This window comes from Rhea americana, unplaced genomic scaffold, assembly GCF_003343005.1.
Source record: "Rhea americana isolate MKP2758 unplaced genomic scaffold, rheAme1 scaffold_28, whole genome shotgun sequence".
Classification (NCBI taxonomy): Eukaryota; Metazoa; Chordata; class Aves; order Rheiformes; family Rheidae; genus Rhea; species Rhea americana.
In genome coordinates this window covers 6,944,164-6,959,696 of record NW_028186401.1, presented here as the reverse complement: position 1 = coordinate 6,959,696, position 15,533 = coordinate 6,944,164, and the positions used below count along the sequence as shown (strand labels likewise).

The following is a 15,533-nucleotide window of genomic DNA, read 5'->3' as shown; positions in this document are numbered from 1 at the left end:
CTATTTGGGCAATAAAACTCTGAGATTTTTACATTTGGCTTCATGATATGTGGTGGTGAGCATACTTCCTTGCYCTTTTCCGAATAAAATGTTATCAGTATAGCAAGAAGAGTAGCTCTAGCAGCACATATTTTGCRGAGTAGTTATTTTTTCTTTTTTAAGACACTTAAGATCAAGCTCTGTGTGTGTTATCTGGCTTACCCACCTGTTCCAGCTGCACAGCAGAGCTGTGTTTAGTATGCAAGGTTCAAGGTTAGCCTGAGGCTGAGCCCAGACCATGGTCAAGAAATGTAAACATGTAAAAGGCATGTGATATGAACACGCTTGGGAAGAACAACACATGGTGTTCTTCTTCTTCCCTCATCTTCACCAGTGACAGCCACTGACGTTTTTGCCGTGAATCCCCGAGGAGGGAACAGAGTGTAGCATCGAGGCAAAACCGCAGCACAGCAAGGCTCAAGCTCAGATGCAAGTTTATCCCCCCGCCCGTCTGAAATCCTTAACTAGGCAAAGCTTGCCTGGGACTGGTATTCCTTGTGCCTGTCTACTATGAGTCATTGTAAGTCAATGAAGAAACATCATCTCAGACCTTTTGGAAAAGCATCCAGGCTGCTTTAACCTGTTTATAGTGGCTCTCGGGGTATGTCTGCATTGCATAGTGGAGATACCTGTTCTGGCTCCAGGCAAACTGTCTCCGGAGCCAGAAATAATACAGCTCTGTCAGTGTGTGTCAGTGTGGTGCTTTGCATAAGACTAATTGGCATGTGCTGATACGTCTGTGTGGCCAAGCTCGGGGCTGCACAGCCCTACTGCCTTGTTCAGGCAGACTCAGGTAGTGCTCAGATGGGTGTACTTTGTGCAGCACAAAGCCTTGCTGCTCTCACGCACTCTTAGGATCTCTCCCTTAACTTCRGTTTCTGCAAATGTTTCAATTATTTGGTACCTTTCATTTCCACAGGAGGCCAGCTCACATCCTGCGCTCTGGAGAAGTCAGGCTCCAGTGTTGCAGCCCATGCTGAACCCTTAGCATCCAGTGGAAGAGCAGAAGATCTCCCAGCAAGTCAGCATCTGGAAAATGGACTACCATCCTACCATCAGGTATGCTGCAGCGCTCCTGTTCTTGCTGTAGAGGTCCTGTTACTCTGAAAGCCCGATAAGCCCGGCGTAAGCAGTACTGCCCTGGAAGCTCTAGCTCAATACTCTGAGCATTTTGGGGAAATGACTGCCTTCAGTTCTGCTCCCCTCAGGGGCCCAGCAAACCTAAAACCTCTTTTCTGGCTTACAATTTTGCAGACAGCATCTACTGAAAGAGGTGTAGATCCACACAAGGCCTAATTTTTTGAWTGTCTTCTGCTGAATTCAGCTAGAGTTGTACTGCAGAGCCCAATTCCCATGACTGATTGGCCTCATTAAGTGAGTCAGTTCCATGACCGTGTCTTCTACCCAGCATGCGACTGGCTGGAGGGCACCCCACACACATGGGTCTTCCTTTGAAGAACTAGGCACTCATCTGTAAATTCTAGAATTTGAAATTGAGGTTGCAATTTTTGAACTGGTCTCTTGCCTGAAAAGCCACTGTTCAAAATAGCCTGCTCTTAGCTTCTTTCCTGTCCCCCAAGGGGGGTGGGGACCCTTGGGATATGCTTTCCTCCCAGTTTTCCACAGTCCATTTGGGTTGTATCTCAGGCCACGTTGGTGCCTGTGGGTTTAGGGTTGACCCATGGCTACCTAAGTGGAGGTCAAAATTTCTTTCTAGTGAGAGTGTCTCAGGTAAAGCTCCCCTTTTTTTCCTTACTTCTTTTCTTTTCACACTTCTCCTGACTAGTTCTGTGAGCAGCTGGTTTCAGTACAAACTGAATCACTGACATGATACAACTGCTGTACAGGTGCAGATGGGGAAAGAAGAGGGCAGGAACTTGTCTAATTGGCTTCACCAAGATCTCCAGGAAGAAAAACTTCCTTCTSTCTGCATGGTATCTTCTCCCTGTCTTTCTCTCTATCCTTGTCCACCTCAGCAGTCCCACCTGTTACCTGTAGATCATGTTTCTTGCCATATCCTGCATGTACAAATGTGGATCTTGAAAATGGAACAGAATTTTCAGTCTTTATCTTGCACACCTTACTGCCAGTACACAGCGAAGAAAAGYGTACTACAGGAGCATACAAGGTACAGAGAACGAGCAGCTTGTCGGGTTAAACCAATTACAGTTCTAGGGTCTTAGGGATGATGCGCTAATGGGACTTTCAGACGAGTGCCTTGGCCTCTGACGGCTCACAGGGATGCTGGGTGGTATAACAACAGAATTTTCACATGGCCAGAATTTCATTACATCATTTGTTAGTATATAGAATATCACAGGGGAGTTTTCCTTTATTTAACACAGTAATAACGAACAGCTGGCTGCATTACAGTTCTCTGTGTCAGCAAGGATACAGTCAAAATATATTAGTCTAGCTTAAAACATTCAAATTACATTTTTGTAGGTTGGCCAGTATGCACTGGGAATGAGCGAAACAAGGAAAAGACAATTCAATAGTGAAAATAACATAGAGCCTGAGCATTATGCAGAAAGAATGTTGGCATGAAAGGCGTTAGACGGATTTAACCTACTTAAGGGCATAAATTGTAAATGTATCCAGTTTCCAAAACTGCTCTGGTTGCCTAAAATTACTTTTAACCAAGAGTTATATATGATACACTGTTTATATCAGTGGTCTGATAAAATTATGATTTGACTTGCTTGAAAATTCCAGTGTTAAAAATAATATGTCAGCTATTAGCTCCTTTCTTGCCCCTGTGAGCGCAGTAGGGACACTCGATCGTTCCTTGCTACCAGCGTTGCCTGTCTRTTAAGGCTGTACCTCTACCGCCTTCCCTCCTTTTCCCTGCAGCCGCGTCAGGAAGAGCATCCTTGCTGCTGCAGTGAGGACACCAGCCCTCCCCTGCCAGTGTTGGTCTCCCTCGTACAGAGAGGTCTAGAATAATCTCGGCGCGGACACTGTGTAATGCACGGCAGAAGCTAGCTGTACGACAGCGTGCACGGTAACAGCCTCTATAATGGCTAAAAAACTGTGAAACATCAGCCTGTTCTTTCTCATTCATTTCTTTGTGGCCTTCATCAAGCCTCTTAATTTTTCTGAATTTCAGTTCACCAGCTAGAGAACTTGGTTAAAGGAGGATTTACTCACGTTCTGTCAGAGGGACAAGAGCTCGGTGATCTGTTCTATAGATTAATGTTAGCACTGTGCACAAATGCTCTCCTTTCTCAAGGCATTCGCAGTGAAGTTTATTAACCATATGCGATATTATACAAATTAATAATGGGAAGAAGGGAACGTAGCTGTCACTAAATATATTTGTGCTATATTGCCCTTTGACTTTTCCACGGTGCTTTGCAAATGTAGTTTTACAAGCTGAGAGGAACACTGTGTTCCCACAGTAGCTATAAAAGATCATCCTGTGATATCAAAACGCAGCTACGACAGGAAGCTTTCCCTGATGGTTGGCCGGAATTTTCTTTTCTTAATTGTAAAGTATTCATATTTATACCTTGGTGTTTGCCTTTTTCTCGTAAACAGTAGAACGGTATTATCTTTAGCTTTTCTTGCTRTTCGGCACAACTGGACACTCAGCGTGCCCAGCCTGCCAGTAGGCAGTGCCGGTGGGCACTAATGATTGGCACCGCTTTTCCGAGAGCAACGCCCAGCTCACCAGTCATTCTGTTCTGGAGATGCCCAGAGCTAGGCAGGGCTTTTCAGATTTGGATGAGCAACCAATTGGGGTGTTGTTAGATAATTAAATGCAACTTAAACACAATCAAATTTCCACATTTCCACGTAAAAGGAGATTTTTTTTTTTTTTTTTTTTTAAGGTTGCAACCATTGCCTTGTGGTATCACTTTCAGAGAAGGGTATGTAACAAGATGTCCTGACTGGGGTTGTACATTGCCATTTGAAGAAGGGTGGTCTTTTGAATGATCTTTTAAAGACCTTCTCTGTTTCCTCAGAAATGGTTTTCTGACCTGTGAAAGACACTTACGGGACATCCTGCCCTCAGCCTCAACCAAAATRAGTCAAAATTTATTTATATGGGGCCCCTGAAACAAATACGCAGGGGCTGATGTTGTCTCRTCTTACAGCCACTGATGGAGAGGTTGAGGATTGAAGGCTCTCGGGGTAGGTGAAGTTTCCTCAGCGCAGGCTCCAGGCTGCACTGGTCCATGACTCTCAAGTGTAGTTCTGGAAATGGGCTGGAAATGGACTGTAAAACATGAAACGTGAAGGTCCTGCCTACCTTCAGCAAGAAAACCACATTCATGCCTTTCAAGCAAGAGCAAAGCTGAAACACAAAGCTGCTATTCTTAAGTGTAGGTCCTAACGGAGCGGTGTTAAATGGTTTATTTAACTAACACAAACATGACTGGAGTCCATGGGAAGGAAGGTGCCTTCTACCGGTGGCCTTCGAGCTGATGAGCCAGACAGTAGGAAATGGAGATGGTGCCTGTTAACGAAGGAGGGAAGAAAACGCTAAGTTCACAGTGCTGGGCCCCTCGACTGGGATGAGGGAGTCAGAAGGAGAGAGACGCAGTATTTCATGTTGCCTCAGAAGTTTCAAATGACAAACAGATGGAGAGCACAAATATAATCAAAATTTTATTGTCCTCATAATAACGGAGAGAGAGATTTATTATGGTTTTCAAGTGACAGCAAATGCTGTAATTAAGACTGCATGATAATAACAATTGTGACAATAGCTATTTTTGAAGTACTCAAGCTCTGACAAATTCTCCTTTTGAGCTTTCTTGCTTCCTGCAACAAGTGATAGAAAAAATGATATTCATAAGCCTTTGCTAAGCTTTTTAAAAAAGTCTGTAGAAAGTTAAATCTGATTGCAGGTTGCATCATTTAACAAAAACAGGTTAAGAAGCACCAGCATAAGATTTAGTGGAAATAATAGCTCATATGTAGCAATTTCTATGCCTACTTTGTGTATTTAAAGGATAGTTTTATGTATCTAAACATCCCTACATGTTCCAGCACTGGAAAGCTAACACACATTTCTTGATAATTCCCTTTTTAACGATTCAGCATTGCCATTAAATGAAGGCTTTGCTGTAGCGTAACATTTAAGCAAGTCAGTCACTCTTCAGCATCTGTGTAAGTGAATATTTTGTTCTATAGGGATGATGTGTTGACTCAGTGCCTGAGACAGTTCATCCGCGTGCAGCGTTCCTGTAAAACGCGGTGGTGCGGTGCCATGASGGACAGCGCAGCCCGGGACGTCCCGGCGCTCGGCGCGAGCTCTGACACCAGCTGGGCTCAGAGCTGCCGGGAGGGTACGCGGGAGTTACAGCTGTAACGCAGACACTCRGCTTTGCCAGTAAAACATCAATAAACCATTCTGAGTCTTCAGCCTTCACATTTTCATTGTAGCTTTTTTTTTTTCCCTAGTCTCCAAGAGTTTAATTTATTTTTAAGAGAGACCCTACAAGTACGATCTGTAGCCAATCGTTTTATCATTTGTAAACGTTACACGCTTCGTTGCTGAAGAGCAGTACCAAACCTTTACACAGGATATTGAATTTAGTGCCKTTAAGGGAAAATGATCCATCTTCGCCGTGCAGAAGGCATTGCGTCACCGAAAGGATGGGAACAAAGAGCTCTGGGGGACCGGGATCGGCAAACTTCCCTCCTTTCACAGGAAATGGGTGAAGCCTTGCTTGAAATTATTATTCAGACGTTTTGTGCTGTGAAGGAAATGTCTCCTGATAGCACAAGCTATTGGTTTCCTGTTGTGAACTAACAGTTTTGGCATAACCAAGAACGGACGGGAAGGGCAAGTGATTGGGGGTCAGCTGAAGAACTCGCTTTAATGCGAAGACCAGCCCGAGCAAGTGGGGRCAAATTTGGCCTGAAAAAACAATAAAAAAATTGGAAAGGAGGGCAGCAGGGAGGAAGAAAGGAGATCGGTTGTTAATTGCGACAGCATCTCTGTGGAAATAAATAATAACAAAAAAATCGCRCATCAAGTGAGCCAGAAGCCGGGGGTGCCGGGGCTGCTGAGCAGGAAGCGCCGCGGGGGGAGAAGCGCTTTGTACTCTGCCTAATTAAGCGCCTGGTTCAACAAATGCACATCCGGCTCCTGCACYGAGGAAAGCGATTTTGGGAAGTTTTCACAGATGCAAGATTTTATTTTTATTTTTTTCTGTGGGTAGCGCTCTGCAGCGCAGGCACTTTCAGATGCTATTTTTTAACCRCCGTGTATAAATAGCCCTGCTGCCAGGTCCCTGAAAGCGCCTCAGGATCGGGCCGTTTGACGGCTTGTCTTCCGTTTGAAGCAAAAGCCAGCGGAGAGAAAGGGGCTGAATGACCTTTTTGTGCTTCAGGCCTCTTCCCGGCCGCTGGGGGAAGCGAAAGCGGGCGGCTTCTACTTGCCTTTTCCCGAGGTTACGGGGGATCCGCTCACGTTCCCGGGCTCGCAGACGCAGCGCTGGGACTGCCCGCCCGTTCGCCGGGCYGTCGCGGTCGTTCTGGCAGCCCCTCGCTCTCGACGGGGCCGTACGCGACCGGCCGCTGCTTTTTTGCCCAGGGGCCGTCGGGAGCCTGCGCGGGCGGCGGCGAAGGCGGCGAGCGCTCGCTGCAGCCCCCGCTCCTGCTGCAATGCAGGTGCAGAGGTTCTGGCAAAATTTCATTTTCAGGAAAAAAAAATAATAATAATAATAAAAAAAAACCCCCACGTATCTCCCTTCATTGTTGCAAGCTGCTGCTTTTTAAGATGGCCGCGGAAGTTTTGTCGTGAGGGTCCAAAATGTTTAAAGGCTGTTTCTTAAATGAACGAAACCTGCTTAGATTTCTGTGTTGTATACTGGGGGCAATAGTTGGCAGCAACCCCTTTCACCCTTGCAAAGGTTGTTCTGATTATATGGAAATTCAGGCTGCCTGTTTTGGAAAACAAAACATGAAAAAAGTCAATCTGCGTTTGCTGATTCTTAAAAGAGCTTTCTTGAAGTGTTTTTTATGATGCCAAACCCACAAGAGTTTGTAAAAATGTGCCCACGTTGGCCCTGGAATTTAATTAGGATGGAATTACAAAATGTGCATGTACAAAAGCATTTCTGCTTTCTACTCTTAAAAAAATATAAACTTCAGTCATATTTGAATCACACTTTTTTTTAACATCTCCTTTTAAATATTTTTGTTTCCATTTAGGACTGCCAACATTGCCATGGAAACCTCCCCAAAATAAAGACTTTCCCAGCCTTGCGAGAGCACACCTGCAAGAACAAGAATTGCAGTTAGCCTTTTGCCCGTCAAAAGCAACTCTCCTTCGTTACTGGTGTCACCTAAGGACATTTTTTATGCTTGGTATGATTTGTTGTCTCAAAATTTGTTGAAAGCATCTATTTAGAATTTATGCAATTTGAAATTTTGCCAAGGACTAACAACACATGTCTGCTGCTAATCAATAGCTCTCTTTTTAATTTACTATCTCAGTTTTAAGAAGAAAAATCCTTTACAGATTGTAGACCTGGAACTGGAAGTCCCATATTAAAAAGATGAAATCGGCACTCATCTCGGTGAGACAAATACGTATCAAATGAAGTCCTGATTTCTTAACAGAAATCTTTCCACTGGCTTCGGTAAGACCTGGCTCCAACTTATGAAGAGACTTGCACAAATTCATCTGCCTCTTCCTAGCAGAGAGATGGAGTATATTTACTATTGAACAATTGGCTACTAACTGATCTGTTCAGATGTTCAACATTGCTGATTTTATACATATCCTTATTTTAGTTGCAGAGCTAAATTTTCAGCAACCCAATCTGAAATTTTATGCTTGAAACTAATTCTGTGCAGTTTTCCGATTAAAAAAAAAAAAATAAATTCAGCTCATTAAAATGGTTTACGTGTATTTTTTCCAAACAGAAGGTAGCTATGGTTGTAGAACTGAATTAAGATAATGTGGTTGTAGTCTATTAGAATAATACCTCAAGACAATGTTTGTGAATTTATTAAATTATATTGAAAAAATCTCAAACTGATAAGGTATTTCCATTTTGGGGAGCCTACTCTCTGTTTTTGCTGTATGAATTGTGTATGACGCTTCTTGTTAAATTTACAGTATATGAGGCTTTTGATTTTTATACGTTTCTGTAGCATARTGTCAATCTGACAGCAAGTCTACATCAGTAATGAGGACCACTGGGAAAATGGAGATTCTTTTTGTTTCTCTTTATTAAGAAAAATTTCCATAGATTCCCAAGCCCAATGAAAAGCTCTATTTTTAGATAATGTAAGAAACACACCTTTGCATTGTTAACAATGATACAAGAAAATCTTTTACGTATTTTTGATTATTTTATTATATCCAAAAACTTAATTTAGATGCCTTCAGGTCTCATCCAGATTTGCTTTTCACCACTTTTCTAATGAGCAAACTCAGTGGCGAGATTGTTTGCCAAAACAGCTGGGCAAACCTCAGAAACGCCGACGGTAACATCCGCGTGCAGCTTCTCCCAGGATCCGGTTAGAATCGAGGGGGCATTCTGTGAAATTAGCTGCTGTTCCCCCTGGATATGAGCATCAGCCCTCACCTCTCCAAGAATATTAAAGAATGTAAGAAAACGTGTGAATTTAGACCTCAAACAGAAGTATTTCCACCAGAGCACTGAGTCTAAAGCGAGGTTCGTTCAGGCAGGGTGTAGAAACTGTATGTGACAAATCAGCGTCGTGATTGTCGTTGTACCCGCTCGGGTTACGGGCTCATCGGAATTACATGTTTTGCAGGACCGGAGCTTCCTGATGTTCCAGTGAAGAATCTTCCCGGAAGGGAGTATGGTGTTCACGAGAGGAGACCTCCTCAGCTCTGCACAGGTACCGCGGGCGGCGACGGCGGCCACCCGCAGGTGGACAGCTCGCGCCAGCTGTCGACAAAATCCCTATCCCACCACGGGGTTAACGTACTTTTTGCTGGACTTGCCATCGTTAAGTAGGGCATTATCAAACTTCTGAATATTTGCAGTCGTTCAGGCTTTTATGTCACAGGAGAAACGTTTTCCTAACAAATATTGATTTGTATGTTATAGTTTCCCACTATGTTTCAATTTCTGCCCTAGGCTGAGTAGATGATTATTGCAAAAAAGTAGTTGCTACAAGCTGTTAAATTACTTCTGCTGCTCACCAAAGAGGAGATTGTGTTTCCGTGTCAGCCAGCAGTGTTCCTATGTATGTGTTTGCACTCAAAATGACCATTTCAAAAGTTTTGTTGCACATTTCTTGATGCCCTTTAAGATACACTGGTGTTGCGGGGGGGAGGGGGGAGTAAATGTTGCTGTGTTAATGTTGCTGTGAAGGTGGGTGGGAGTCCTGGGGGCAATCAGATTAAACAAGAAAGGATTGCAAGTCTTTTCAGTTCCTTGGTGGCAAATAGTGTGAAAGTTGCAGGTAGATAATGAAAAAAAAAATGAGGGTTAGTTTTTCAGGAAAGAAGGGGAGAAATAGCATTAATTGTACAGGATGTACAGGAAGTTGTAAACTGGCATAGATTTGAGCTCAGTCATACTAAAACTGCCCCTGTTGCTATGGCTGGATGCTCTGTGTGAGCTGCAGTTCCCCCCTCCAGAAGTGTTAAAATCGCCTTTCATTCCTGCTTTCTGCAACTGATGAGATTAAAACAACACAATACCACTTCAGCTCAATAGGGAATGATTACAACTGAAAAGCATTTATTTATTTGATGTGAATCATTCTGTAACACGTTTCACTTCTGTTCCGAAGGGGAGGTTCGTTTGTCTTTTAAAGGTTTACTTGAGTAGGAGAGGAAGCAAGAACTAATCCCTGGCGCCTTTACTTTGCTAATGCAGCTGACGCACACCTCACTTTATAGCATTGACATATTGCAAAAGGATATCTAGGACAGCTTTGACTACTACAATGTTTACTGTTACCACGTCCAGTTTTTGCCATTGGTTGTCAGAACACTGATAGGTGACAACAAGAAATAATATTATGATACTAGTATCATAGAACCARACACAAATAGGGACAAAAGATGAGTTTTGCTCTTCATTTCAGTGGCTATGATTCTATATTGCTAGTAGTATTTAAATGAGCCAGACAGAAAATAGACACTGTTTTGTCTAAAAATAAAGCAGGTGATACTTTATGGAGGAAGTTGTCCTTTCAAGAGTATTGGTGTGTTGTCGGAGGATAGCTTAAGAGTATGTAGAGTATTCGGATTTGACTTTTAACTACGTTAACGAATAATACCATATAAATGTCAGCTTTCAAGAAAAGAACTCAGAAGTTGTAGCAGAGGCTCCTGGTGCAGGTTTGCTCCCGCGTCGTGGGAGTCAGGCACTGTTCCCAGCGCTGGGCTGAGGAGCAGAGCTAGCCACAGAAAGCTGCCATTTCCATTACAGTTATAGCCGTGCAGATGGACCTACAAAAAAGGAGCAGGGTCTGTTTGCTCCCTGTTTGTATCCTGTGCCAGACTTTGACCTACTGCTGCCGACCTAACGCYCGGTCGCTGGGCTTGGGGGGTTCCTCCTGAGGCACCTGGCTACRGGCTCCTGCCCTGATGCTTGGCATTTCTTTTAAGCATAGTTAACAGTTCAGATTAGATCCCTCCATTCTGATTTACATACGTGCCAATTATTTCAGGGTGTAACAAATAATTGTGTTGTAGCAAGAGAAGCTGAGTTTGTAGGAAGAGATAATACATGTATATATTTTATTAGGTTAATTAAYATAATTGGAAAGAATAGATAGGGTTTCTGGCTCGGAGTCTTTTCTCCAGGTCTGAGGAGTGGCAAAATCCAAGCTAAAGACAGTTAGACACAACTCTTCTTAGTTTAATCTAATTATGTTAGTCAGGCCACTTGAGAGCTAAAGGTACTTAGCATGTGTAGAGCAAAGCTCCCCTCCATATTACTACAATCATGTTCTGCAGGGAAAAGTTACGTCGCAAGCGAGCTACACAAGCCCGCGCATCAGTTTTCAAAGAGACCTCCTGGGGTCCCTAACTGCTGACACATGTTTAGCCCTACCGGCAGCATACACAGCACTTCAGCCCAGCCATGTGGAGTACAGGATCTGCAGCACTGAAAAATAATCCATTTTAACTGCGCGATGCAACATTTGCACCTTGGGCTCTGCTGAACCGGAGGCCTTGCTGGTGGTTGGCTCATCGCTGGGGGAGGCGGGATCCTTCTCAAAAACCTAGAAGAGCTTAGTGCCCTGGGATTTTGGGAGCCCTTCTGGAACTACTCTGCAGTCTCACCCTTAGCTGATGGGTGGATRAGACTCCAATCAGGCAAATGGATGGATTACCAATAACTCCCGTTGTTTAGACATCTGGATATACTGCTGCTGCCAGGCTCATTTTTCAGCCTGATGGCCATAATGATTTTGGCAATGGTTGTGGCAGCTCCCATTCGTTCTTTTAACAATTTCCATTACCCTCGCCAATTATTTTCAGGGTCCTGGCCTGTTCTTTCAGAGCTCTGTGTTATATGCTTTATGATCCCCGAATAGTGATTTGTATGTCTATGTCCCCTTGTGGTTGCTCCTCATCTTCTTAGAGGAGTTTCACATACAGCGCATGTCTTTTGAACGAGCTTGTGACAAAGTGACTCACACAATGCCTCTCTAAATAACCTCCCCACAGCCAGTGAACTAACAGGAGACAAGTCTCAGCTCTCTATTTTGCTGGACAGGGCATGCACACTAAGCATACAGTCAGTCGGATGGAAAAAAAAACGTGTTTTAGGAGTGCCGTAAGTAGCAAATCCCAGCTGTTCCCACAGATATAGCACACAGAGGGACTCCCCATGCAGGACTGGTTTCAGCTGCATTTTGCTCTATGGTTCGGTCTATCTTTAGTATTTTGTCAGCCCCAACAGGCTGAAACAGGCATCTTCTTGTGTATTTTAAGCTGAAAGAAAAGTCAGCAAATAAATACTGGGAGGGTCTATACAGGGACCCAGAAACAAAGCTAGCATTATAGGATATTCTGAAGCATTGTTAAGTCTTATTCTCTTAAATCCCTACCCACTGTCCAGCTCTGATCTTAGCCCATTGAAAAAGAAGGGAAAAAAAAAGTTCCCAAATGTGCCTGAAATACTGAACTACTCCCAAGGGAGAAAACCTAAACAAACACCATCCCCCTCGCTGAACACGCCCAATCCTTCCCTAACCTAAACAGCCACTGACACTCTTATCACCTTCTGCCAGCAACTCTAACTTTTATTGTTAGAAGCTTGTTGTTGCAAGCTTATACTGCCTGCATATGTTTTTACCACCCCTGTACCTTGCATGCATCAGATACTCAGCCAGCTGCACGCCGCCGATTCTTAGAGGAGCTGTCACACACAGAAAGGGATTCCRTATAAAAATGTCACTGTGCCAGGACGAGGTCACCGCTGGTGCCATCCTTTACATAAGGGGCCAAACAGCAGACTGAGATCCTGGCAGAACGGCCTCTGAATGACATGCTTCCARTTATTAATGTGTATTGGTATACGGCCATATCACAATAAAATAGACCAGGCATTTCTAATTATCATCGCTAACTCACTAAGCAGAGTCAGCTACAGTCTTGATATGAGAGSTTATAAGAATCAAAGCTGCACTGGTGAAAATCAGTTACCACCAGAAATAAAAGCTTTCCAGATGTCATTTACTTGAATACATGCTTAACAGTTCCATGTCTTTGAAAGCTTGTACCAGCTCCCCCTCATCCCACAGCTGCACCGACTCCACGCTCTGGATTCTGTTCAAATCTTGTTTTCAGTGTGACAAGGGCATTTGTCAACACTGTGGTTGAGCAACACAAAGCACGCCAATAACAAGAAAGACAAACAAAAATACCTTAGCAGGTAAACAAGGCTTTTCCCCTCTGGATCCTTGTGCCTTAAGAAAGGCTGGGTAAGTTTTCAGCATAAAGAGACATAGCTATGGCCCTGGAGATTTGGCTAACCTGTACCTGAGACCRCCACTCCTCGAAATAGGTTTTGTGACAGAATCCAGCTTCTCTGGTCCAGGTTGCCCTCACAGACAACTGGAATCCAGACCGTCTACAAGTGCCATCTGCCCTCACAGCATGCAAYGTCAGGCCCTTATCTGAAAAGCCACAGGATGTCTTGTCTGTCTCGCCTCAAACGTATGGTTTCATCACGGGGCAGATGGGACATAGGGAGGTGCCTGGGCCAGGTAAGGCATGTTAGCACTGCAGGGTAAGGATCAGAGGCTTAGAGTTTTCTCCAAGTATGCCAATCCCAAATTTGCTCCTTGGGCCTGATGGGGGTGGAATTTAATTCTGAGCATACTCATGAAGTTGTTCTTTAGGTTATGCAGATCTCGTTAAGCTTCCCAATCCACTGGTTTAGGGAAACTCCCCCAAAAATTACACATCAGGCATGTACAATTTCATAGCAAATGCAAATACATAGTTTAAGTATCATATAAATACAGTGGACTGTATTCATAGCATGCTGGAGGCTTACTTAAATACCAGCATTTGCTTTTTTAAAAAATGCCTATGTAATTCACAACGCTCAGCTATCTCCATGCAATTCTTCAAGCTCTAAGAACACRGTATTTGTATATGTACATCACTACCCTCTAAGAGTGATGGTAAGAGAAAATAGAAAATTCTGCTCCCTACAGAGGACACTGCCCTGGGCTCTAAGGACRGACAACTTCCACGTAAAGCTTTACAAAAGGGCTGATGCAGGGAACAGGACTAAGCCTCAGTATTACTAGAATATGTATCTGTCTGATATGGTGCCTATGGCACTGCCATACCAGATAGTGCCGCAGCATTACAAACGTGTATCAGTAAATACACCTCTGAACGCGGTTCCTCTGTCTTGAGAATGAATTTCATCTTTCACAATACAATGTGGTCTTCTAGACAGAAGGAGAAAGAAAAAAACATTTATCATTCCTTTGCCAGGCAGAGTTCAACTGGAAAGAAAAGGGATAAAGCATGTATCATTCGTCTAAGGAACAAATTCACACCAGAGATTTGTCTGACAGACAAGCAAATGCAATCCAAAAAAGCTATCCATTTCAGAATGGGAGGTTTGAATTCAGTCCAACCATAAAAYGCATGCTGAGTAGCATCCATTTATTCAGGATAGTATTGGCTTCTTTTAAAAGCATATTGCCTTGATCACTTGTGTTAAACATGGCATATATACCAACAAAAATTCCCATCCCTGTGAACACAGGCTGTTYGCCAGCTCCACAAAATGAAAGATCTTTTTTAAATAGCTACTGTGCTAGGGCTGTTGCCTGCAGAGCAGATTTTATATGTTCAATCTACTGCGATCATCAGGTCTGAGTGCACAGTAAATGGAATTCGCCAGCCTTTCCAAGTCACCTCCTGTGTAAAGCCCTGAACAGACAGTCCCAGAAGTGAAGTAAGGAACAACTTCTCTCTCCGCCCCTTTGGGCAGCTCACATGCATGCTTTTAGCAATACCTAAAACAAGAAAAACACCTAGATCCACTTCACGGGGATGGACGGAAACAGAAGGGAAATGAGAAACTGATTAAGTGGTGAGCAAGTTCATTTGCAGAAAAACGTCCAACTTTCTTTCCTAATGATTTTTTTAAGCGCTTCATTTTTGCTTGTATTCCATTAAAAAAAAAAAAAAAAAAAAAAACTTGGCCCACAAGTTCTCAGCGCCTACACAGATGAAAGCTGTGAGAGGCCTTAAATGACTTCAGCAGGAAACTACTGGGAAGGGGAGTGGTCTGTTTTCTGACAGTCCCATTACACATTTCTAGGAAAAATCTTTTCAAGTTCTGCGTACGAAAATGAAACAGGATTACAGCACTGCCTCTTTGGAGACAATCTCAACACTCCTTTCCTGCTCCCATGCTGGAGTGCTACAAAATARTTCCTTTCTTTTCCCCTTCTTTCCTGAGTACATCTCAGGATCCTGGGCTCTGGAATAACTCTTTAGACGGAAGGAAGCTTTAGTCAGCAGGTTTAAGGCCTGCTCAAATAGGATCCACGTTTCTTTCAGGTAACCTTCACAAATACTTTGTTCTGCAGTTGCAATCATAAATCCATCTCCTCTTACTCAAACCCCTCACATAAACTGCTTGGTGAGCTCAGGAGTTTTTCACTTAGKAGCGATGACAAAGCACTAGACTACTGCTAAACCCATGACGGAGAAGCTGAGCAATAACAGACGCCAGCCAAATAGATCACTGGGGTGGAAGGTCATCCGTGAACTCTATTTCCATTTTCCCCTCTTGGTAAATTGCTCTGGGAACAATCCTCTTTCCTAGCATAATGTAATCAAGAATTAGAAAGTCACCACCGCTTTACACAGGGCTGCAATTCCTGGCCTGATGGGCTGTGTTGGGAATTTTAACTGATGTCTCCACCCAAGCAGCATGTGGAACCAATGTAATGGCTAAAACAATTCAGAGCTTAAAATGGAGTGATGTTGCAGTTCCAGCTGTTTTTGTAAGTCAGTGTAAGAGATTTTTGGACGCACTAGAGGAGAGAAAAAA

General features: G+C 43.6%; 1 long non-coding RNA gene across 2 annotated transcripts; it reads left to right on the top strand.

Moving 5' to 3' along the window:
* Positions 1 to 970: 970 nt before the first annotated feature.
* Positions 971 to 7,859, top strand: LOC146593833 (uncharacterized). 2 transcript variants are annotated; one of them, XR_014896313.1, is made up of 5 exons: positions 971 to 1,098; positions 1,887 to 1,973; positions 2,893 to 3,043; positions 7,210 to 7,365; positions 7,495 to 7,859. It is a non-coding gene; the product is annotated as an uncharacterized LOC146593833 (long non-coding RNA). The 2 variants fall into 2 exon arrangements; XR_014896312.1 differs by having other exon boundaries at positions 7,210 to 7,859.
* Positions 7,860 to 15,533: the final 7,674 nt, after the last annotated feature.